General features: G+C 40.9%; 1 protein-coding gene and 1 pseudogene across 1 annotated transcript in view; one reads left to right on the top strand and one right to left on the bottom strand.

Annotated features, from left to right (window-relative positions):
* PHLPP1 (PH domain and leucine rich repeat protein phosphatase 1) overlaps positions 1-25,449 on the bottom strand; it is a 237,815-nt gene that overhangs the window by 138,109 nt on the left and 74,257 nt on the right. The window lies entirely within an intron of this gene.
* LOC133766702 (elongation factor 1-beta-like) lies at positions 1,946-5,697 on the top strand (annotated as a pseudogene).

Raw genomic sequence — 25,449 nt, 5'->3', positions numbered from 1 at the left:
GTACTTTAAGATGTTGGTTAAGACGCTGCGTCCTGGGACTGGTGTTATGGCACAGTGGGTTAATCTATCGCTTGCAACGCTGGCATCCCATATGGATACTGGTTGGAGTTCCATCTGGTCCACTTACAATCCACTTTTGATCTGACCTAGGAGAGCAGAAGATGGCCCAAGTACTTGGGCCCTGCATCCACATGGGATACCTGCTGGAAGCTGCTGGCTTCAGCTTGGCCCAGCCCCCACTGTTGCAGCCACCTGGAGAGTGAACCAGCAGATGGAAGAGCTCTCTCTTCCTGTAACTCTTCCAAATAAATAAATAAATCTTTAATTAAAAAAAAAAAAAAGATGCTGCATCCCATATTAGCTGCCTCTGGCCCAGACTGTGGGATGCACCTGTGATGGCTCCAGTAATCGGGTCCTATGTGGAAGACCTGAATTGAGTTCCTGTCTCCTGGCTTCAGCCAAATCAGCCCCAGCAGTTGCATACATGGGAGGAGTTAACCAGAGATGGGGGGAGTGTGAGCACACTCTCTCTCCCTCTTCCCCACCCCTGAAAAATGATGGAAGGGCAGGCACTGTGGAACAGCGGGTTAAGCCACTGCTTGGGATGCCACATCCCATAGCTGAGTGCCTGGTTCAAGTTCTGGCTGCTTTGCTTCCTGCTAATGACATCCAGGGAGGCAGCAGAAGTACCTGAGTCCCTCTCCCCCACAGGTAGACAGATGGAGCCCCAGGCTTCTGGCTGTCACAGGCATTTCAGGGTACTGGACCAGTTGATTAAAGAGATCTCTCTCTTTCTCTCTGTTCTCTTCCTTTCAAATAAAACTTTTTGCAGTGAAAGTGGAATTTAAAATGTTTATTTTGAAGTTAAAAAACTGAATTTCATGTTTGTTTTTTTTTAAAGACATTTATTTATTTGAAAGTCAGAGTTACACAGAGAGAGAAGGAGAAGAAGAGAGAGGGGTCTTCCATCTGCTGGTTCACTCCCCAATTGGCTGCAACGACCACAGCTGAGATGATCCGAAGCTAGGAGCCAGAGTTTCCTCCAGGTCTCTCATGCCGGTGCAGGGGCCCAAGGACTTGGGCCATCCTCCACTGCTTTCACAGGCCATAGCAGAGAGCTGCATCAGAAGTGGAGCAGCCGGGACTCAAACCAGCGCCCATATGGGATGCCAGCACTACAGGCAGCAGCTTTGCCCGATAAGCCACAACACTGGCCCCTATAGTTTTTTCATAACATACATTTTCCTTGGACTTTTTGAAGACTTTCATCAAGCCACTTGAAGCTATCTTAAAGCTCACTGATACCTTATTTCTTTTCTCTATTTCACTATTGGTTATATCAATTATTGGTTTCACTATTGGTTATATCAATTATCACATATTCGGATTCATTAATATTTTCTTTGGTGGTATGTAATGTACCACTAATCCCATCCAGTAAACTTCATCTGTATACATTCAGTCTGGGTGTGCATGTAAACATATATTTACATACAGACATACATTCACACACATGCATCTTCCATATTTCTCCTTATATGCTAATACTTTATCTTCATGAATATATAGAACATATCTGTAACAACTGCTTAAATGTCCTTGTCAACTAATCCTATCATTTGTATCACTTCTATGTCAGTTTAGTTTCACTGAGTTTGCTCCTCATTATGGGGCATATTTTCCACAAATAGTATTTTTTGCTTGGCGCCAGCCACTATGAATTTCACCTTGGTGAGTGCTGGATATATTTGTATTTCTATAAATATTACAGAGCTTTGTTCTAGAATACACTTACTTAGAAATAGTTTGCTTCTAAGATCTGTTATGCAGGACCAGAGAGGCCATAAGTCTAGAGCTAATAATAGTATCAGCAAGCAACACCCTATTGAGTACTGCACATCACACTGTGTGAATTCCAAGGTTTTTCACTCTGGCTGTCAGGAACATGAACTACCCCTGGCCCTGCGTGAGCTTTACAGATTGTTCCTGCTCCCTCTCCGTCATCTGCCCAGTCCTGCACACCTTCATCAGTACTCAACTCAAGGATCAGTGGGGAGACCTCATGCACATCTTCAGAACGCCACCTCTAAGCAGCTTTCTCCTCTCCAGCAACCACCCTATAAACGTTAGCCATTTATCTTCAGCTGACTCCCAGCTCTGTCTGTTGAACTCAGGAGGAGTATCAGGCTCTGTCTGGGTTCCTCCTCCCTGTACGGAGGCCTGGAACAAACTCCCTACCATCTGTAAGATGCAGCAGCTAATCTGCTTTCTCCCTTTCGAGGACTGGATTTTCTGTGGACTTCAGTGCCCTGTGGAGACTGATGGCCACTGCTGGAAAGTTAATATTGCATTTTATTTCCTCTGGCTTTTAGCTGTTTTAAAACAGTGAAATGTTTTAGAGTAAATTAAATTCCTGTTACTGCTATTTTTAGCTTAATACCAGTACCCACTTTTTAAAAATTTCTAAGAATGTTTAACATAATTAGATATTTCCTTCAAAGTGCTGAATATCATATTCCCTGCAAGATCAACTCCTGGAGGATTTGTCTGACCTTTTCCAAAATTTCAATATTAACACAGTCCTGCCCTCATTTCCATCTGGTCACTGTAATGAGAATATAAATAACTTACAATTTGTTGCCTTACTTTACATTCATTCAATCCCAAAACTACAGGCCTAACATTAACTCTACCCTTTTTCAAGGTAAAGGACTAAAACTGCAGTAGCTTTCTTCTTCCACTTCTGTGTTTGTAGTCATTAAACTAAGTAGTCAGGGCCACTGAACAATTCACTTTTGGTTAAGTCAGGTGTCACTATACTACCTTTCATAAACTAATATCAACAGAACAATAAAGTACACTTCATTAATCTCTTTGCGTTGCCACATACATTAAGACTTTGACCGTACCAGACATAACTGGGATAACTGGACAGCACAACTTGAGTGGAAAAACCCTGAGCATTATAAAGTACCCTTCTTTACTGATTCAAAAGGCAGTAGGGCAGATTGGAACAATTGTTTTAGATACAGTAGTTCTCAAAATGTGGTTCCCAAACGACTGGTATCAGAATTACCTGAACTCGTATTAGAAAATACACAATTCTTGACCTGCTCCGTTTCCGACCTGGGCCGGTTCACCCCTCCTTAGGCAACCTGGTGGTCCCCCGCTCCCGGGAGGTCACCATATTGATGCCGAACTTAGTGCGGACACCCGATCGGCATAGCGCACGACAGCCCAGAACTCCTGGACTCAAGCGATCCTCCGGCCTCAGCCTCCCGAGTAGCTGGGACTACAGGCGCGCGCCACCACGCCCGGCACACCAATGGCTCTACTCCCAACCTGTGTGTACTGATGGTCCTCTTCCCCACTTAATGCTGTATAATGGTTCAAACCTGGTAAATTCCACTCTTAGGATCATTGGTTACTATCCTCACTCTGTCTTTTATGACCTTGTCTAAATATGATCAGAGTCGGCAAACTTGGAAGGCTTCCATAGCCTTGGCAACTCATGACGACAGCCTAGGGTGGTTACTGGCGCCATAAACTAGAGTGTCAATTTGTTGGGTCAACAACAGGAGCCACTGTGCACTTGCTCCTCATGTGGGATCTCTGTCCTTAATGTGCTGTACATTGTGATTTAATGCTATAACGAGTACTCCAACAGTATGTTTCACTTTGTGTTTCTATGTGGGTGCAAACTGTTGAAATCTTTATACTAAATTGATCTTCTGTATATAAAGAGAATTGAAAATGAATCTTGATGCAAATGGAAGGGGAGAGGGAGCGGGAGAGGGGAGGGTTGCGGGTGGGAGGGAAGTTATGGGAGGGGAAGCCATTGTAATCCATAAGCTGTACACTGAAAATTTATATTCATTAAATAAAAGTTTAAAAATAAATTTAAAAAAAAAAAAAAAAAAAAGAAAGAAAATACACAATTCTTGGGACTGGCACTGTGGCACAGCAGGTAAAGCCACTGCCTGCAATGCCAGCATCCTATAAGGGTACCAGTTCAAGTCCTGGCTGCTCCACTTCTGATCCAGCTCCCTGCTAATATGCCTGGGAAAGCAACGGAGCATAACCAAAGTGCCTGGGCCCCTACACCCATGTGGGAGACCCAGAAAAAGTTCCTGGTTCTTGACTTTGGGGCAGTCCAACTCTAGCCATTGCGGCCATTTGGGGAGTGAACCAGCGGATGGAAGATCTCTCTCTCTCTCTCTTCCTCTAACTCTGCCTTTTGAATAAATAAATGAATCTTTAAAGAAAAAATACAAATTCTCAGGTCCTACCCTAGGACTAGTGGACTAGCATCTCCAGGGGTGCAGGCCAGCAACCTGTGTTTTAACAAGGCCTGTATAAACACTGTTCAGTGAGCACAGGTACCACTGTGATGGTTTAGATACATTCCTCCAAGTCTGGAAATGAGGAGTGAAGAGTTTCTCTCTCTCTCTCTCCCCCTCCCTCCCTCTCTCTCCCCCTCTCTGTTTCCCTCTCTCTCCCTGTCTCTCTCTCTCTCCGTCTCTCTCCCCCTGTCTCTCTCCGTCTCTTTGTCTCTCTCTCCCTGTCTCTCTCCGTCTCTGTCTCTCTGTCTCTCTCCCTGTCTCCCTGTCTCATAATTAAAACATACATACATACATACATACATACATACAGGTTTATCTCCAGAGCTTCAAGGTAGTGCCCACAATCTTTGGGAGCTGTGGAAGTATGTGCCATCACAAGTAGATGCTACAGTGTTAAAAGCAGTCTCAGGTCCGCCACCTGCCAATTTGTGTCAGTGCACTTTGCCCTGTGTCAGCTCTTACAAGAAGGAAAAAGCCAGTTGTCTAGGAGTGAAAAAAGGCTTTGAGCAAGTGTAGCCCTATCAATGTGGAAGACACCACAGGAAGTGGAGCTACAGGTAGTAAGGATGATGATTGCATTGATCTCTTAGGATCTGATGAGGAGGAAAGTGAAGAGACAAAGAAGCTAAGGAAAGAACGACTTGCACAGATGTGTCAAAGAAAATAAAAAATGTGTACTGGTTGCCAAGTCTTCCATTACATTATAGATGTGAAAATTCAGGAATAAGACAGATATGGCAAAATTGGAAGAGTTCATCAGAAGTGTTTAAGCAAATGTCTTGATTTGGGCTCCTCTAAACTAGTTCCAGTGGGCTACAGAATTCAAATACAGTGTGCAGTTGAAGATGACTAAGTTCAGACAGATGAGTTGGAGGAAAAGATCACAGCTTTTTTCTTTTCTTTTTTTTTTTTTTTTTTGACAGGCAGAGTGGACAGTGAGAGAGAGAGACAGAGAGAAAGGTCTTCCTTTACCGTAGGTTCACCATCCAAAGGCCACTGTGGCTGGTGCACTATGGCCAGCGCACCGCACTGATCCGAAGCCAGGAGCCAGGTGCTTCTCCTGGTCTCCCATGCGGGTGCAGGGCCCAAGCACTTGAGCCATCCTGCACTGCACTCCCGGGCCATAGCAGAGAGCTGGACTGGAAGAGGGGCAACCGGGACAGAATCCGGCGCCCTGACCAGGACTAGAACCTAGGGTGCCAGTGCCACAGGAGGAGGATTAGCCTATTGAGCCGCGGCGCCGGCCAAGATCACAGCTTTTGACGACTACATGCAACCAATGGATATGACTGTTTTCAACAAAATCGAAAGCCATCCTGGATCTTTTCACTTACATAAAAGCTTAAAAGATTAAAAACCACATACAATGAGAAGGAAACTATCCAAAATAGTTTGTTTTATGGGACATTCACATCCCATTTGGAGAGCCTGGTTTGAATCTCAGGTATTCCAATCCAACTTGCTGTTAATGCACACCCTGGAAGCAGCGGGTAATTTCTCAAGTATTTAGTTCCCTGCAACCCACATGAGAAACCCAGATTGAGTTCTGTGTTCCTGGTTTCATCCTGGCCCAGCCCCAGCTATTGCAGGCCATTTGGGGAGTGAGGAGTGGAAGGAAGATCTCTGTATCTTTCTCTCTCAAATAAAACAAAAATAAATAAGAACTTTAAAAAAGAATAAAATGTCATCAATTTGGATTTTACTAATTTGGAATTCTGTACAAAACTTTTAAAATTGAAACCTACAACTGTCTTATCTATCAGCAGGAATTTTTACTAATAAATTAATAAACATGACCTGAGGAGAATATTTTTATTTTTGGGAAACGAACTATAGTTTAGTTTATTCTGCTGAATCACACATTTTTTCAAATGCCAATTAGTTTATTTATTATTGTAAATAGGGGAATGATTCCAGTATAATAGGTATTTTGTGTTGATTCATATGGATTTAATCTGGGCAAGGAGAGTCAGAATAGCAGAAACAGAATTGTAACTTCCAGTAGGAAAGAAAAAGTCCACACTAAATGCACAGGCTCAACACCCACAAGCCAGTATATCTCCTCATCAACTATTGTGCATTTTTATTATTTCCTTAGACAACTCACCTTGCAGCCACAAACTGCCTGCCTGAGCTATCTATATCTTAAGGTATCAACTATCATTTTTGTTAGTGTTCCAATTATTTAAAATTAATGGACTTAGTGTTCTGTACCCCGTGCCCCAAATTCTATTCCTTCATAAGTCTTGTTATTTTTTTAATGTACAATTTTTGATGAATGTGAGAATTTTCAGGAATATATCCACTATCAGAAGAAACTCTCATTTTAATTACACCATTAACGCAACACAGAAATAAGCACAAATATGTAGCCAATTAAACGTCTTTGCTAAATGCTTCCTGGAGCGTACCTTTGTAGGAAGTGAAAAATATGCCTACAAATTTGTTTAAATTCTTCCTTTCAAACAGTGGGGCCTAATTCCACTCACCTGGTGACTCACTTGAGTAGAAGTTAGATAGATAGAATGTGGCAGACGTGAGGTGGCAGCTTGTAACTTCTGAAATTAGGTCACAAAAAGCACAAAGCTTCCTCCGTGCTCACTCTCCAGGATCACTGGTCCCCCTGGGGAAGCCAGATGCCATGTCATGAAGATACTCACACAACCCTATGAAAAGGCCAACTAGGTGAGGAACTGAAACTTCCTGCTGACAGCCTGGTATCACCCACCACGGGAGTGAGCCCTATTAGAAGCAGATCCTCAAGCCTCTGTCAAGGCCAGAGAACTGCTGCGCCCAGGACATGACTGAAAATCTGACGGCAAGACCCTGGGCCAGAACACCCTGCTAGGCCACTCAAGAACTCTTGACTTAGAAACAATGATAATAAATGCTTGGTGTTTTAAGCCACTAAATTTGGAGGCAACAACCAATACAACTTTACTTCACTGGTTTCACTTAGTTCTATTGACTAACACAGTAAAACCTTAATAACCTCCATTTCCCCTAAAAGATTATATAGAATTATTCATAAGACTTTGCATAAACTAGTGAAGATCTACTGCAACCAGAAACAGTCCAAAACAAGAAGAAGAGCACTTGAGACTATCAGAATAATTTCCAAAATGTTCAAGAATGAAAGCATAGATGCTAACATAGCAGCAAAAACACAGAAAGTTTGATCGCAACATAAAATTAATGGAAGAACTGGCCATGTCCTTGGAGCCAAAACTGGTCTGGAGTGAGTGAAAACACTCAACTCGCACCTCACCTTCTGTACCTGTAAGCACAGGGTCTGATAAAACTGGAAAGCATGTTTTTTACTGCATTTAAATCCTTAAATCCTTTCTGACTACCTCCAGTGACAGAGAGAATGAATTAAATTCCTTGCCTAGGGTCATTTCAAGAGCTAGCAAAAGGAATGAAACAACTCCATGAGCTGTCTGGAGAGCTAAAACTGCATCTGGGAATTTCTTCTCAGAGCAGAAAGGCCAAAGACGCTCAGCAAAGAGTGCTGGCAGGGGCTATGAAACAGATCTAAGATGAGCTGCTTTATGGCCAATGGAAATGACAACCAGCTGCTACACAGATTGGGGGAGGGTTCATTTATACATCAGATCAACACATAAAAAGTCAACTGCCCCTATCTCTTACTTCTCTCTGATAGCTATTCAATTTGATTAGGTTTATTTATATCTCCCCAAGTTACTGCAGACCCTTATCGTTGACAAATGTCATGCCTTGAATCTTCCTCTAAATTCTTATAATTTCCTTTACAATATTTATTAAACAGTACCTGAAAAATGTAAGCTATCCCTTCATACCCTTAAAGATTCTATAAACACAAAGTAAAGGTAATTATAAAGGAAAAGCAAAGTATTAACCAAGGCAAACTCTCACATAAACTATTGTAAAATTAACCAGGAACTTGCAAAATGTCAAAATCAAAGTAATGAAGATTATTACTAAGACTGTGCATTTGTATGATACACAAGTGTAACAAAAGATAAATTAAAATGCTGAATGAAGACAAGTTTTGCATGCACCAAAATCACCTGGAAGACTTGCTAAACACAGACTGCAGAACTCCACCACTCGGTGTCTGGTTCAGTAGTGCTGCGTGCGGGCCAAGATTTTGCTTATGGTGTAGACCTGCAGACCACAATCTGTGACCCACCGACTTACAGTAGTAAGTTAGCAATGTCTTCTTGACTTGGTGGGTCACTGGCATTTGGTTGATTAACCTCAACCAAAGAAGCAGATGAGTCAAGTTGGGGAAAAAGGAGTCAACGGCTAAACAAAATGGGCCAGAAAATGGTGCTGCTTTTCCACTTTTCTTCCCTCCCTCCTTCTCCCATTTCCTTTCCTCACAAGGAACTAGATTCATGTCTACGGGTATCTTTAAAATTTCCTGCATTCCTTCAATCAATCAACAGATGAAAATTACTCTTAATTCCTCCTGAGCACCTGAGGCTCATGTCTCTCAGTCACAGTGTATTATTTTTTTCTTGCTTTGTTTTTTAAATAGTTATTTATTTATTTGAAAGAGAGTTGGGGGGGGGGGAGAGACAGAAATCTTCCATCCACTACCCAAACGGCTAAAACAGCCAGTGGTGGGCCAAGCAGAAGCTAGGAATCTAGAACTCCATCCAGGTATCCCATGTCTGTGACAAGGACCCAAGCACCTGGCCCATCCTCCACTGCTTTCTCAGGCATATTAGCAGAGAGCTAGATTGGAAATAGAAATGCTGGCTTAATCCAACGTACAATGCCAGTCTCAGGGTGTGTGTTTGCAGAAAGAATCTTCTTCAAAGATGGGTTTCATTACAATTTTGCATTCACAGAGACCGTAACTCCTTAGTTTATGAGCTTTTTCAGCTCAGTTCTAGGAGCAATACCCTGTTAGTTGGTGTGGCCTCCTGCTGTTAGCTTCACAGCTGGCTAAGAAAACACATTTGAAAAATTTCAAATCTACTTACACTTGCCAGTTCAAGGTCTTTTACCATCTGTTACTTCTCAGAAATGGGTGTCTCCTATCTCCTGTGCTTAACTTCACACACTACCTTAAGGCCTTTTCAGGATTCTCAAGTTTTCTTTATTTGATGAGTGTGGTATTTTCACTGGCTGGACAATCACTGAAACCATTTTACTAACTTTCTGTTGCTGTCATTTCCATTATAAGAGATGGTAGACTTGCTCAGAAAAACAGGTTCCCTAAACTTCTGCCACAGCCAACATTCTCAAGTTATCTAAAATTTCTATTTTCTGGCTCAAAACCACCACTTTGGTAGAATTCAGGATTTTCATTACTTGCCTTGCCAGCTGGCTCCTTCTCCACAGAGAAAGTCACAAGACAAGAGGAGAGTGTAAAAAGCCGTCAGTCAGGAAGCTCACTGAAATGATGAAGCTGGGCATCAGACCTGAAAGTAGGCTTAATTCAAACTTGGGACTCAGAAAAATTACACATTATCCTCTGTCATGAAGTTTTACAGGCCTAAGGAATAACTCAATCGTAAATCTGAGAATACCTAAGCTCTGGTATATCCCTTTTTCCTTTTAATTCCACTAAAAGAATAAACAACAAACTGAGCGTACTGCTTTGGACAAACACTGTGACTCTATCAGAGGTGATGCACACTGCTGTGGGTGTGGAGATCAGGATGATGAAGCCAGACAGCTTCACAGCTCCAGCTGAGTCAAGCTTTCACTGTCAGATGCTTTTACTAGGAGTGTTTTGATGTTCCATCCAGGCACACACCCACTCCTAAGTAAACACTAAAATAAAAAATTCTAAAGCCAAGCATGAATGATTTCTGAATTATCCAGACCACCGTTCCTCTCTCTGAAGCATGGTGAAAAAAGCTAACCATATTTCAATTTCCTTTGCTGCACAGAACAGACTTCAGTCAAGACAACTGATTATAAAGAAAAATGTCCACACAAAAATCACAATATGATTCAAAATTATTTTCCTGGTTCTCTCTGGGAGGTGAGGTTACAGAATTTATTTTCCACTTTGCAATACGTAGTGATATTGTTTAAGTTTGGCTTTTATAAACAAAAAGATTCTAAGAGTAAATCAACTTTCTCAAAACTTTTATTTTATACTCTATTGTACTAGATATTATTCAGTTACTACTCTTTTCCTTACAAAGTTGATTACAGTAATGTATTGGTCCATCTTCTATTGCTACAATGAAATACCTGAGGCTGCCTAACTTTATAAGGAAAAGAGGTTTATTTAGCTTACAGTTCTGAGGATACAGGGGCATGCAATGGAATCAGCCTGGCTCTGGTAGAGGCCACCATGGAGGACAGCATCACAATGGTAGGAGTGAATGTGTGAAATCCCAACACCTGGGGCTGGGCCAGGCCACAGTCAGGAACCCAAAGCCTGGAACTCAGTCCAGGTCTCCCACGCAGGTAGCAGGGCCCCGAATACTTGAGTACCTGCTTCCTCTTAGAGTGTGCACTAAGCAGAAGCTGGATGGGAAGCAAAATAACCATGACTTGAACTAGGTACTCCAATAATGGGATGAGGAATTGCAAGCAGTAACTTAACAGTGGCACCACTCACTCCAGGTCCTACCTCTTAAAGTACTCACCACTTACGGGAGACAACAGGGACCACGGTTCCAACACATGAATCCTTGGAGGGCAAACCACAGCCAAACCATAACAATTAAGGTTTAATCAAGCAATTAAAGCCATTAAGATTCTAAACTGGCCTTAAGCAGCCATCTGGTACAAACTTCACCTCAGAAATGTATAAAACTCACCCACTCCAAACATATGACTGTCTCTCAATTTATCAGGACTTTTTAAAAAATTTAAAACTTTCCACTTTCCACAATTAGCCATTCCTATGATCTATCTATGATAAACTTCATGGAGTTTTATTTTAAAGTTTCTCATTACCACACATAAAATCAAAACAGAGTATCCCCAATGTAAAAAGTTTTTCCCAATTATTATAAAGATGACTTCATTATCAAAAGTTTAAAAGAAAAAAAAAAAACCAACATGACCATAATTCCACTATTATTATACTGTAAACATCTTGATGAAATTTTGTCAATTTTTAAAATGTATGCATCTTTTATAAACTTTTAAATGTAACACACATACAATTTGTTTACCCCTTTCAAATTGTATGATACATACTTTCCACGTTGTCAGTCTTTGTATCTTAAAGACCATTTATTCTAATTTCCTCATCTTTCATGATTATTTCTGATTTTTCATTCTGTGCATTGCTAGGCCAAGCAGCAAGAATTTCTTTTTTAAATAACTCCAGATCATTCCTTAATGTTACCAGGTCTTTCTAGCCAGCAGCTATAAATCAGCTTCAAATCAAAATGAGCAAAAATTAGCATGCTGGCAGTAGTGTGTACTTACCTCAAAGGAACAAGCACATTTCTAGACATCCTAAGAACACATGGGGGAGGGGGGACCACACACTGAGCCATATTATTAATTGAAGTGAACTCACATCTACTACCATAATGGAAGTAGGCTTCACACTATTGATATTAGTAGTTGTGTTTGGGTAAGAGGTGTGAAGTCACGATTTTTAATTAAAAAATTTTTTTTAATTGGAGAAACAGAGAGCTCCCATCAGCTGGTTCACTTCCCAAATGCCCCCAACAGCCAGGGCTGGACCAGGCCAAAGTCAGGAGCCTGGAACTCAATGCAGGTCTCCCACTTGGGTGGCAGGGACCCATTTACTTGAGCTGCAATTGGGAGAGCTGGAGCCAGGAACCAAACCAAAATGCTCCAATATGGACAGCTTACCCACTAAGCCAAATGCCTGCACCAAGACATTACTTTTTAAAGAATGATTTAAATAAAATAACTTTAAAAAGGGGGAAAAACACACACACACACACCTATATTGTTTCTGATGATGACATCTGCACTTAAATGAAGGGCATTCTATTTTTAGTTAGCATTCTATATTGTTTTCCTCTGTTCTCAACTCCCTCCCCCTAAGAAGAACATTCTCACCAAAAGGGAAAAGAAAGGAGAGGTTACTCTGCCATAATACATTAGCTAATTGTGAGCTACAGAGAGCAACAAAACACTTAGCAATGGATAAGAAACCATCCCAAAACTGTAACAAAAATACACATAACTGATCATGATGGCTTTTATTGTGCTTCCTATCATAAAAGTGTATTTAATAAGTCATTCAGATCTAGTGTACTAATTTAATTTCTTGGTGACCAAATCATTTATTCATAACAAGTAAGTCTTTTGGGCTTCAATGGTTCTATAACCCCCAGAATCCAGTCTTCCTGGGCTTTGGAATCTCTCCAACTAACCATTCCTTGGTTTGCAGATTCCAGAATAACCCAAACACATGGTGTACGAGGTACAATCTTATATGCCCAGGTCCAAAGCTCAGAACAATATGTAAAATATACAAAGTGCTCCATAAGTATCTGTTAAAGACATTAATATACTCCTACATGTAGGCCAAAGAAAACAGCCATTTCTCAACACATATGGCAAATAACTAAAACTATACAACTTACACCTATGTTTGGCAGAAACATAGCATAGGACAGAAAATGGGTGGCTCAAAACAAGCTTCCTAGCCTCTAACAATCTTTCATTTATATAGCTGAGGAAACAGTGCCTTGCATTATCAGCCAAATATTTCAAGCCAATTTTCTAAAAACCTAAGGGAATTGTTTTTAAAGAGAGAGCATTTCCAATGGGCAAATGAAAGTCACCCCAGCTGAATTAATTATAGCAATGTGGACGGCTTCAAAAAACTAAGCTATTACTACTTTCATAAAAAAAGTGTATTAGGAGGTGATAATGCACAGACACATGGATAAACACTCACACAAAGTAGGTATGACAAAAGCAGGGGCAACAGAGATCACACTAAGAAAAATCTGAAAGGTTAAGTGGTTTAAAGCAAAAATAATATTTCATTTATCCTTTTCAGTGTCCCTGGAAATTAGAAAGCAAAATCTGCCTCCAAAATTTGCTGACAATAGGAAGCAATATTTGCTAGCTCATTCTTTGGACTATAAAGTGACAAGACAGAAACTTCTGAGAAATGTGAATTTTCACATGTTGTGGAGCCCTGTAAGAAAATTAAAAGCCAAGGACAAGTGTGCAGTCTAGTGCTTACAATGCTAGTTAAGCACCTGGATTCTATGCCCAACTACAGTTCCTGACTTCAGCTTCCTGCTAATGCAAATCCTGGGAGGCAGTGGTGATAGCTCAAGTAACTGGGTTTCTTTCACCCATGTGGGAGACCTATCAGCCCAGTGGTCCTGGACATTGTGGCCATTTGGAGAGTGAAAAGCAGATGGGAGCATTCTCTCTCTCTCTCAGATAAATTAATATTAAAAGGCCAATTCTTCATTTTTTATACAATTTATAAACACAAAAGCATATTGTGTTGCAATGAAATATGACCCAAGATCATCATATTTTTCAGTCCTAAAATATAAAAGTTTTAATTTTGGTAGGAAATCAAATTATAAAATGTATTATTCAAAAAACTGCAGAGGAATGAGAAGAATAACTTAGAACATTAACCTGAAAATTTACTCCTCACATCCTAAATAATAAAAGCTTCGTGGCAACAAAACATATTAAGATGATTTTTAAATATGCATGCACCCAAATTATCTATGTTATTTTGGTACAGACTGGCTAGATGTTCCACAGTTCCATTTCATCATCCAGGACACACACAATAGCTACATTTCTTAACCTCTCATAGAATGCAGCTGGAACTGACCAAAAAATGTGGGCACCAAATATATATGCCACTTCTAGATCCACCTATAAAATGGCCCACGCTACCCTCTACATACGCCTCGCCCACTGACCAGCTGGATGAAGACAGTCCAGATGATTCTGAGGAGGCTCTTGGGGATAGTGAGCCACAAGATGGAAAGAGCCTAATTTGCTGACTCAATTGGAATGGAGCTGCCCGGCCAGAAACGTCAGCAACAGACTTGATCATGAGGACAAAAGAAACCTGTATTATGTTAAACCATAAAATGTTACGGCTGCTTATTGCAGTAGCTAAAATTCCCCTAACGTAGTGATATTCAAGTCCCAGAACTAAAATAAACTGTCATATACCATGAGCAAACTTTCAGAACTGGGAAAACATTCATAAATAGGGTGCCAAGATTCCCACCCTTGACATACAAGTGAAAAAGGCTATGAATGTGCTGCCTTCACAACAGAGGGGCAGGAATGTATGGTTCTGGCACATCTCTCAGTTACTGTAATGGGAAGCCAATTCTCAGAAGAGTGTGCAGCAACTTAAAAGGCAGGTACACGGGACAGCACCATGGTGTAGTGGGTGAAGCCACTGTCTGCAGTGCCAGCATCCCATGTAGGTGTCAGTTCGAGTCCTGGCTGCTCCACTTAGAATCCAGCTCTCTGTTATGGCCTGGGAAATCAGTGGAAGACAGCCCGGGTCTCTGGGCCCCTGTACCAATTTGGGAGACCCAGAAGAAGCTCCTGACTCCTGGCTTAGGATCAGCACAGCTCCGGCCGTTGCAGCCATTTGGGGAGTGAACTAGTGGATGGAAGACCTCTCTTTCTTTTTCTCTTTCTCTTTCTCTCTCTCTCTCTTTCTCCTTCTCTCTCTGCCCCAGTCTGTTTCTCTGCCTTACAAAAAAATTAATCTTTTTAAAAAAATTTTTTACTTATTTATTTTTTTTAAAGGTCTTCCTTCCACTGCTTCACTCTCTAAATGGTGGCAACGGCTGGAGCTGCGCTGAACCACAGCCAGGAGCCAGGAGCTTCTTCCAGGTCTCCCATGAGGGTGCAGGGGCCCAAGGATTTGAGCCATCCTCCACTGCCTTCCCAGGCCACAGCAGAGAGCTGGACTGGAAGAGGAGCAGCCAGGACGAGAACCAGCACCCATATGGGATGCTGGCACTTCAGACCAGGACTTTAACCCATTGCACCACAGTGCCGGCCCCAATCTTCTTCTTCTTCTTCTTCTTTTTTTTTTTTTTTCTTAAAAAGCAGGCATTAGTGGTCATGAAGGTAGCAACTGATCATCTTCCATTGAAAATTAGTCAAGGAACCTTAAAATGCCTTTATTAGTTGCCTAGGCTGCCAAAACAAACTACAACAAACTGGATGTCTTAGGACAACGTCAATGTATGCTCATGGTGCTAGAGGCTAGAGGTCTGAAATCAAAGTAATGATGGGGCTGGTTCCTTTGGGAGGCTTAGTGGGAGAAACTGTCTCATGTCTGTCTCCCAGCTTCTGGTGACTATAATCAATTCTTGATGTTCCTTGGCTTGTGGTTGCATAATTCCAATCTTTCCCTCTGTCTTCACATCTCTGTCTTTTCTATCTGCATCTCTATGTAGCCTCTTCTGTTCTCATGAAGACACCAGTCACTGGATTTAGGGTCTGCTATAATCCAGCATGACGTCTTCTTAATGAACACATCTGTAAAGACCCCCAAGATTACACTCTGAGGACCTCAGTGGGACGATGATCCACCATACTACTGATCTCTGCTCTAAACAACTCTATTTTTCTTTGGTTTTAAAATATTTGTATTTGTAATTCAATAACTAAATATTTATAGTATTACCTTTGTTCAGTGTTGCCATAGTATATTTTTAATATAATACAGTTAGAGTATTAAGTTTACAATAAAATTTACTTAATCAGCAAGTATCACATAAGATCAAAAGACTTAAACTAAAAGCTTACAATTTGAATAAATATACTGCCTCAAACTGATTCCTGATGAAGTAAACAATCATTCAACTCAAGGCTCATAGTCTGCAAATAGTTCTGATTCTCTTTATCTTACCTCCTATAGACAACACTTCAGCTCACATAATCCCAAATTTATTCAGAAAACAAAACTGTATTTAAGAGCTTTAGGGATGAAGAATATAATCTCATACTAAGATCTGAGAACAAAGTCCTGTTTAGATAAGTAGGAAATTATGGATTTCAAAACAGATGTCAATCTAATCCTCAAAGATTTAATTTCAACATTGCAAACAACATTTAAATAGCCCAACTACAGAAAGTAGTATACATCTAATACAGCACAAAATCCTTGTTGCCTTTTTTATTTTCTTACAAAATGTTTGCCTTGGAAGTATTATCTAAGAAGAAGACTTGGGGCTGGCGCTATGGCATAGATGCTTGCAGTGCTGGCAATCCCATATGGGTGCTGGTTCAAGTCCCAGCTGCTCCACTTCTGATCCAGCTCTATGCTATGGCCTGGGAAAGAAGTGGAAAATGGTCCAAATTCTTAGGTTCCTGCACACGCCTGAGAGACCTGGATGAAGCTCCTGGCTTCAGATCAGCACAGCTCGGGCTCTTGCAGCCATCTGGAGAGTGAACCAGCGGATGAAAGACCTCTCTCTCTCTCTCTCTCCTTCTCTGTCTATGTAACTCTACTCTGACTTTCAAGTAAATAAATAAATCTTTAAAAATAACAAAAGATTCAACTAGCCAAATAGCAAGCTATCCTGAAAGTGTAATACTTGTCCATCAGTTCCACTGCAGTTAACTTTTTCACACCTATACCTTTGAAAAACAATGGGGAAAGCAGGAGAAAAGCAAAATAATAAATACTAGGAGAAATATTTCTATCAATAGATTCTTTTTGGACTCACTATAGAAAATCAATCTAGGAGAAAGAAATGAAAGGAGCAAGGTAAAAGAAATTACTTGTTTTCCCAAATTTATCTACCAATTCTCCAGTCTTTCATGTATGCATGAATACACCCAATGATATCCTCATAAGTAGAGGATATTTCTTGTGGTCAACATAAAAACATGACTTCTCAGAGTAGAGGCACTATACAAAATTCTTTAAGCTTTTTTTGTTTAAGTTTTTTGTTGTTTTTATGTATCTTCATAAATGGATAGCAAGGCAAGAGAAAACCACTGATTTGCAATTCAGAAAACTATAACAAAAATAGAACCATTACTTTTATTTAAAAAAAAGAATACTTAGATAATTTTAAGTATTTGCAGAAGAGACAGAATTGGATAAAACATTCTTGAAACTTTCTTAAGATATATTTTTATTTATTTGAAAGAGTTACAGAGAGAGGTAGGGTCAGAAAGAGAGAGGTCTTCCATCTGCTGGTTCACTCCCCCAATGGTTACAATGGTCAGAGCCAAGCTGATCTGAAGCCAGGAGCCAGGAGTTTCCTCCAGGTCTCCCACGTGGGTACAGGGGCCCAAGGACTTGGGCCATCTTCCACTGCTTTCCCAGGCCACAGCAGAGAGCTGGATCGGAAGTAGAGCAGTCAAGACTCGAACCAGCGCCCATATGGGATTCTGGCACTGCAGGCCAAGGCTTTAACCCATTGCGCCACAGTGCTGGCCCCACTTTGAAATATTTTAAAAAATATTTTCAATCCTATGATTTGAAATTTTATATATAAAAATAAAAGCAACAATGGCTATCCATATGGTTAGAAAAAAAAAAAGCTGAATTCTATTTTACACCATACTGAGACATTAACATAAGAGAGTATATTGTGGCTGGTGCTAAGGCATAGCAGGTTAAGCCTCCATCTGTGTGTGACAAGGGAATCCCATATTTAGTGCTGGTTAGAGTCCCAGCTGCTCCACTTCTGACACAGTTCCCTGCTAATGTACCTGGAAAGCAGTGGAAAATGGCCCAAGTGCTTAGGCCCCTGCCGCTCACATGGGAGACCCAGAGAGAGTTACAGACTCCTGGCTTCAGCTGCCCCAGCCTCAGCTGCTACAGCCATTTGGGGAAAGTGAACCACAGGATGGAAGATCTGCGTGTGGGTGTGTCTACTTTGATCTCCCTCTCTGTCACTCTTTCAAATAAATAAAATAACTCTTTGGGGGAAAAATTTGAAAAAGAATAATCATGAGAAAGACAGACATATTAGAATACATTAAAACTAAGAATGTTTGCCATCAAAAGACATCATTAAGAGAATGAAAAAAAAAAAAAAGCAAGCAACAAACAGAAAAGAAAACGGATACCTACAACATCAAAAGGCTCATATCCAGAATGACAACCCCTGTGAAGGAAGGAGGGAAGAAGGAAAGGAAGGAAGAGACTTCTGTCATTTGCTTGCTGGGTTATGCCGCTGTTCTCTTGCTGACGGGGCTATGCAGTTCCAGCAAACGCATCAGTCCTTTCTCACCAGTGGTGAGCCAGTCTCTCTCCTTTCCTCTGGCTCTACCTACCCATCAACAACTGGATCAAGGGGTAGCTCACATCACCCTCCCTCGGCTCATTCCTCCAGTCCTTCTTGGCCTTTGAGTGCCAGCAAACACACACTATAGCCAATGAACGAAGGTCATCAGGGGAGTAAGGGAAAAGAGGAAGGGGAGGTAGAAAAGAAAGGAAGTAAAAATACACATGGTACTAGGCATTAATAACACAAAGACAATCGTGTTCCCAGAGACTAGGATTAATAACCTCAATGTGTAAGAATGTGAATACAACATAAAAGTTAAATATGAAATAGTATGAAGAAAACAACAGATGGATGAGAAAAACGTGCTAAATTGAAGAGACAAGGTAATATTCAATAAGAAAGATGAGAAACTGCAGACATAAGAACAAAGGTAAGTGGCCACCATCAGTCTGCACAGATCCAAATCTCAGCCCTGTCCCTATAGTTCCTGGGCTACTCTGAGCAAATTCCTTGACAACCGCTTCATGTTTTGGTCAGAGCTACAACTCCTAGAATAACTTCAGGTATGCAGTACAAACTTGATGCATAGTTGGTGAACAAATGAATGAACACACTTAACCTCTCTGTAACTATATTTCCTTAGTGATGAAATGAAGATTAATAGCAAATCAGATGGCTATTGTGAGACATGGTTAAAGCTAATAGAACAATGGCAAGCATGACCATTCAGTCATATGAAGTTTTTATTAGACATTAATAATAACTGAAGAAATCTGAACACATCCAGTGAGAAGTACTTCTCCCATAAGACTGCTATAATATGAAAAATTAACAATATTGTAACTTTAAAACAATTGTGCAAGCTGTTTATTATATAGTGCTGATAACTTTTTCAATCTGGGAATGAAACTTACATCAATATTTTGAAATTTACCAAGCTGGGCCAATTCGGAGCTGCGCCGATTCGAAGCCAGGAACTTCTTCCGGGTTTCTCACTTGGGTGCAGGGATCTAACCTCTAGGGCTACCTTTCACTGCTTTCTCAGGCCATAAGCAGAGAACTGGATCAGAAGAGGAGCAGCCAAAACATGAACTGGTGCCAATATGGGATGCCAGCACCGTAGGGGGAGGCTTTAGCCTGCTATGCCTCAGCAGTGGCCCAGAAGGAAACGTTCTGATTTTCATGACTGTAAGATAGTTATGTAGGAGAAATTGCTTACTCGAGATGAAGTGGCATAATGTCAGCCACTTACTCTCAAATAGTTCAAACAAGTTACTTGTTCCATTCTTAACTCTGAAATTATTTCAATGGATTTTTCTTAAAGATTCACTTTTGTTTATTTGAAAGGCAGAACTATAGAGAGGGAGGGAAAGACAGAGTGCCTAGTTCACTCCTGAAATGGCCAAAAAGGCCAAGGTTGACCCAAGCTGATGCCAGGAGCCTGGACATCCATCCTGGTTTCCCACAGTGGGTGGCAGGAACCCAAGCACTTGAGCCATCTTCCACTGCTTTCCCAGGCACATTAGCACGGAGCTGGATTGGAAGCCAAGCAGCTGGGCTTGAACTGGCATTCATAAAGGATGCTGACATTGCAGGCGGTGACTTAACCTGTAGTTAACACTGGCTCGATGGTTTTTTTAAATGAAAAAATACAACAAAATAAGGCTCTCAAATTCTGAACCTGAAATGAGTCAGATCACATGACTTCATTATATGACACACATGATTTTTATTGTCAGTAAATATCTTACTAAATTCAGTGCTATTAAATGTACCATAGGTACATAAAATGACGAGATTACTATAAAAATAAAACTATAACCATTATAGTATCTGATAAGAAATCCAAAGCATCTAAGATTGTGAACCGTGAATGGAAATGTGTGGACATTGTGATCTTTGAATATCGTACTCATGGATGTGAAGCAGATTTACTGTTTTGTAGAGCATCTAATATTTATGTATGTGTGCCTACACACACACACACACAGTAAGTAACTGTTCCGAGCAGTTCCCCTAAACTCTTCTGCTCAGGTACCTTGCCGTTTTGAGAACAGGGCTCACAGCATCTCAGGAACTGCAGTGCTAACACTGAGAGGTAGAGGTCGCCGGGCAGACTGCACCAGTAGGACTCAGAAATTTCCATCTGGAGTCCAGAAAACATTTTAGTGGGGAGGAGATGGGCTGGGAAGTCCTAAACACCAAAGCTCCCCACCAACCCGCTTTCTTTCCAAACAAGAACAACTGTATCATTCCCCACAACTAGGCCCAGAGAAAGAACATTCTGATAGCCCTTGTTTCAAACCTTTTGTGTGCTACTCTCTGGCCCCTGTGGCTGACCAGGGCGGAAGGGGCTTCCTCTGTCTCTTGCATGCCCCTTGATGTAGTCATAGGAGGAAGGGAGGCACCACAGTGTGACCAGGGTACCTGCTCCCCTAATACCTTTCCTCCATCTGGCTATGTCCCTGGCCTGAAGTTCTCTTGAGGTACAAAGAGCTCTAAATAAAGGCTCTCCTCTCCTGTCAGTCCTGTAAGCCTCTCCCCCTCCACCTGTCCATTTGGGTACAGAGTTCTACCAGTCACTAAGGGGCACTAAACCTATACAGACTTTACAGTTTGCCTATACCCTATCCACATCGTCCCCAAATTCTGCAGATTTAAGCATGGGTACCCTATTAGAACGTTTGAAAATAGGGAAAAATGCTTTAATAAGTATTCAAAAGATATGTTCTATTCATAAACAGTAACACAAAAAATAGGCTATATTTCAATATAAATACTGTGAGATAAGGCCAAAGAATTATGGGTCCTCGGAATGCTGTAGAGCATGCACTGTACAAATGAAAGGTTTTGGAGAAGTGAACAGAGAAGGGGCTGGGAGCGGTGGAGGTTCAGCAGGAAGACCTTTGCCTGCCGACCACAAGACCATCGCTGCACACCTTGAATACATCCTCCCGCATCTGTCTCCAGCTTTGACTAAACAGATCCTCTACAACAGAGCTGCGTGTCAGTAAACGAAAGCACACTGATAGAAATCTAATGACATACCTGAAAAAATGTTATTTTTAGTCTCTATTCAATGCTTATTTCATTCGATGCCTACTTGCCACCCCCCTGGATCTTTTCTTTTTCCTTATGAGTGATTATCCAAGATCACTGCTGCTTTTCTTTCATTCCTTAAGACCTTTAGCAGGTATGAAGTAAATATGCAAGGAGATCCAGAACACCTGTTTTCCTACCACCAGGTCTCCCTGGGGACCTTTCCGGCTCTTATTGAGGCTGATTTGATCAGTGACTCAATTTGAACACTTTGACCACCCAGACAGCTCAAGCACAATTCAAAGAAGAAAATGTGACGCAATCTCTAAGGAACAAATGAGCAATAAGAAACGTGAGGAAAAGATTCATTTTTGCTTATGATTTTGCTGGAGTTATCAAAGCAAGCCCATAAACTCTCATAATGTAAACTCTTCAACATCATAATTCTAAAATACTTTTGAGGACTCTTACATGGGTCTTAGTGATTTAATGTGATTTACTTTAACAAAAGTGTATGACGAGTCCTACAGAGAATTGTGAGTCAGACAGCTCCTAATAGCTATCTCAGGGTTTAAATTTTACTACCAAAAATAACAATTAGCAATAGACGGATATGTACCAATAAGTAAAAGGTAACATTTTGCTCATTTCCAAATAAAAACCTAAGAAGGATACAGAATAGGAAAGGAAGGATGAGTGGACTCCTGGAGACCTGGGTTGAAAGCGTTAGGCAACTCAACAATTTCTGAGGTGTGTGATGGTAGTCCTGGGTCTAGAAGCATCAGGATGACCTGAGAACTTAGAAATGAATGTGCGCTTGTGGGCCCCACACCAAATAACCGAGGAAACTCTGGGACTAGGAGCCAGCCGAATGCAGTGTAACACGTCCTCCAGGTGATCCTGATGTATGCTCAAATTTGAGAGGCACTGTCATAAGGAATGAAATGAAATTTGCAAAGTCCCTAGCTCAGAAAAGTACATTAAGTATTCTTTCAATAATTCTTTTCCAAAACATGTACTAAGTGTTACTATGTCACAGGAGATTATTAGACACCCGGGTCCCACACGCCTTCCCCCACCCCCCTAGCAGACTACCAGCTCCCAGTGATCTAGTGGCTGGGCTAATAGTGTCTTTTCCCATTTCATGAACTGCATGAGCCATCAAGTCTGGCCCAGGTAATGGTTATCCTGACGTTCCTCATAATTTCACCTTGCCAAGAGGCTAGAAATTATATCATTTAATGCACAGAAGGCTGAGATATCTGAAGATATATATATATGTATCATAACTAGGGGCCCAAATTAATCAAGGTCTATATACAAGAAGCTGAAGAAAGGTAATAAAATAAAAGAAGGTAACAAGCTTTTAGTTAATTAATTAGCCACTTGGCTTCTTTGCTCATTTTCTTCTAATCTTTCCTAAAACAGCAACAAAGCAGGCCAGTCCACCTTCTCTACAATACTGCCACCTGCCCTTCCCTCGTTCCTTAGTGCTTCCTTACCCTGCCCTACTTCTTTTTTCCATATAACCTCTCAGTTAATATGTAATTTACTTACATATTGTGCTTATTGTTTCTTTTCCCACCTCCACATACAGTACATTAGACTTACAAGGACACAGAGCTCTGTTTTATTCATGTATATATCCTGAGCCATACAACACCAACTTGGATACACAAGTCATCCAACACCTTACACAAAATAGTCTCAATTAAAAGTTGTAGAATGAACAGCTAGGTAATAAATTTAAGGTATGTTTTACTATGATAAAATATTTTAGTTAAAAAATAATCTATTCTTACTCAAATAGGTTGGAAAATATGAATCATAATTATCAGGGTTTTTTTAACCTTGTATATCTGAGGATGTAACAGAAACAATGAGTTAAAATCAAAATTAATTATTTTTCAATAAGATAAGATACATGTATCTCAGGCAGTCACCACTCACAGACTGCCTGTTTATATAGAGAATTCTAAGATCTGGCAATTTAGGCTTGGATTGTAAAAGAAACAGAAAATAGAATTTGTCTTCCCAAGCACTTAACAATCCAGGTGACAATACTCAATGCATAAACAAAACACTTTTCAACAGTTTTCTAAAACAAGTTCAAATTCATAACAAGGTCATGTCTATCTTCCAGCAGATGGCTGACCAAAACAGTACTTCATTGCTGTTTTGAATAAATATTCCACAATGAATGATCACGCTCAAATGCTATCTCTTGTCTGCCTGTGGAGACACCTACCTGACTGTACTCCAGGAATGGGCTGAACTTTTTCTGTTCTGATAACCTTCAACTCTTCCCTATTTCAAATGTGCAAATACTTCCATCTGTAAAGTTCAGCCAAGGTCACAAGCTATCTGGCAAAACAACAAAATACAAAGACCTGGGACCTTGGCAGGGAAAGGGATGAAGGTTAAAGCTATGTTTGAATGATTCCTTCCTCTCCTCTACTAGGTTCAAAGTTTTTCTTTTAACTATTAATTCACTATGGAAGCAATATTGTATAGTGGCTCAAAAACAGATTCTACAGCCAGACAGCCTAGGTCTGAATCATATCTCTGCTACTCAGCTCCCTCTTTTCACCTCTCTGTGCTATACCTCTTTATAAACTGAATTCACACAGGATACTAAAGAAAAATATTCAGTGTATAGGAACTCAGTAACCCTTCAAAGGTGAAAGTGTCAATGTCACAAGAAATTAGGAAGCACTGACCTATCTTGAGTAGAAGGATGACACAGTAAAGTTTAGTAAACTAAACGTCTAGAACATTACTTTGCCAGGTCAGTTTAGACCAGAGACATGATGCAAGAAACTATTAACATGCAATAATCCAGGCAAAGAGAGTTCAAATTGGAGGACAAAACTGGAGAGGCAGGCATAGATGGGTCATTCTAAACGCCTGACGAGGACAAGCAAGAGAAGGAAGAGGCTTCTATACTTGCTACACTTCTTCTATACTTCCTGGAGAATGAGAAGTAAGTAAATGAGCTGACATTTAATTTGGAGTTCACAGAGCTTTACTGAAAAGTGTCCTTTAGAGCAAGGATTGACAAACTTCTACAAGGGCAAGTCCAGCCTGTGGCTTGTTTCTGAGTGGTCAAAGAGCTCAGTAAAAGTAAAAATTATTAAGGATTGTATAAAACAAGTGAAACAAGTATGTGCAACAGTGACCTATGTGACCCACAAAATCTAAAGTGCTTACCATCCAGCCCCTTACTGAAAAAGTCTGCTGACCCTTGATGTTAAGCAACATCAAAGCAGATTTCAAAGCACGCTGGAATTGATAGGTGATGGAGAGATGGGCGGGGGGGTTGTATACTGTAAGATCCATGGTTCCACTTTACTCAAGAGTTTTGTTCCCTGCCCTGTCTACTTAATCTTTAACACTAATCCTCAACAGCACTGCAAACATCAGGCCTAAGAGTCCACTTTGAGTATTTAAATAAGGGCCAGTTCCTAAGAGACCTTTATCCTTTTTGTCAACAATACAACTAGAAATATAAAGTGTTGAAAATACCACCAACAGGGGCCAATATTGTGATTGTGGATTAAGTCACTGACTCCAACGCTAGTTCTAGTCCTGGCTGCTCTTCTTCCAGTCCGACTCCCTGCTAATGAGCCTGGGAAAGCAGTGGAAGGAGGCCTGAGTGCCCAGGCCCCTGTAGCCCATGTGGGAGATCCAGATGGAGTAGCAGGCTCCTAAGTTTGACCCGGCCCAGCCCTGGCTGCTGCAGCCATTTGGGGAGTGAACCAGTGGATGGAGGATTGATCTTTCTATCTCTGCCTTTCAACACATATAAATCACACAAATCCTCTAGCTCTTCAACATTCTAGGCACGAACTTGGAGCTTCTTGGGGAGGGGGGAGTAGTTCAAATATATCATTTTATATATAAGTATG

This window comes from Lepus europaeus, chromosome 9 (genome assembly GCF_033115175.1).
Source record: "Lepus europaeus isolate LE1 chromosome 9, mLepTim1.pri, whole genome shotgun sequence".
Taxonomy (NCBI): domain Eukaryota; kingdom Metazoa; phylum Chordata; class Mammalia; order Lagomorpha; family Leporidae; genus Lepus; species Lepus europaeus.
The sequence above is the reverse complement of the archived record's forward strand: the minus strand, read 5'-3'. Positions and strand labels throughout refer to the sequence as shown.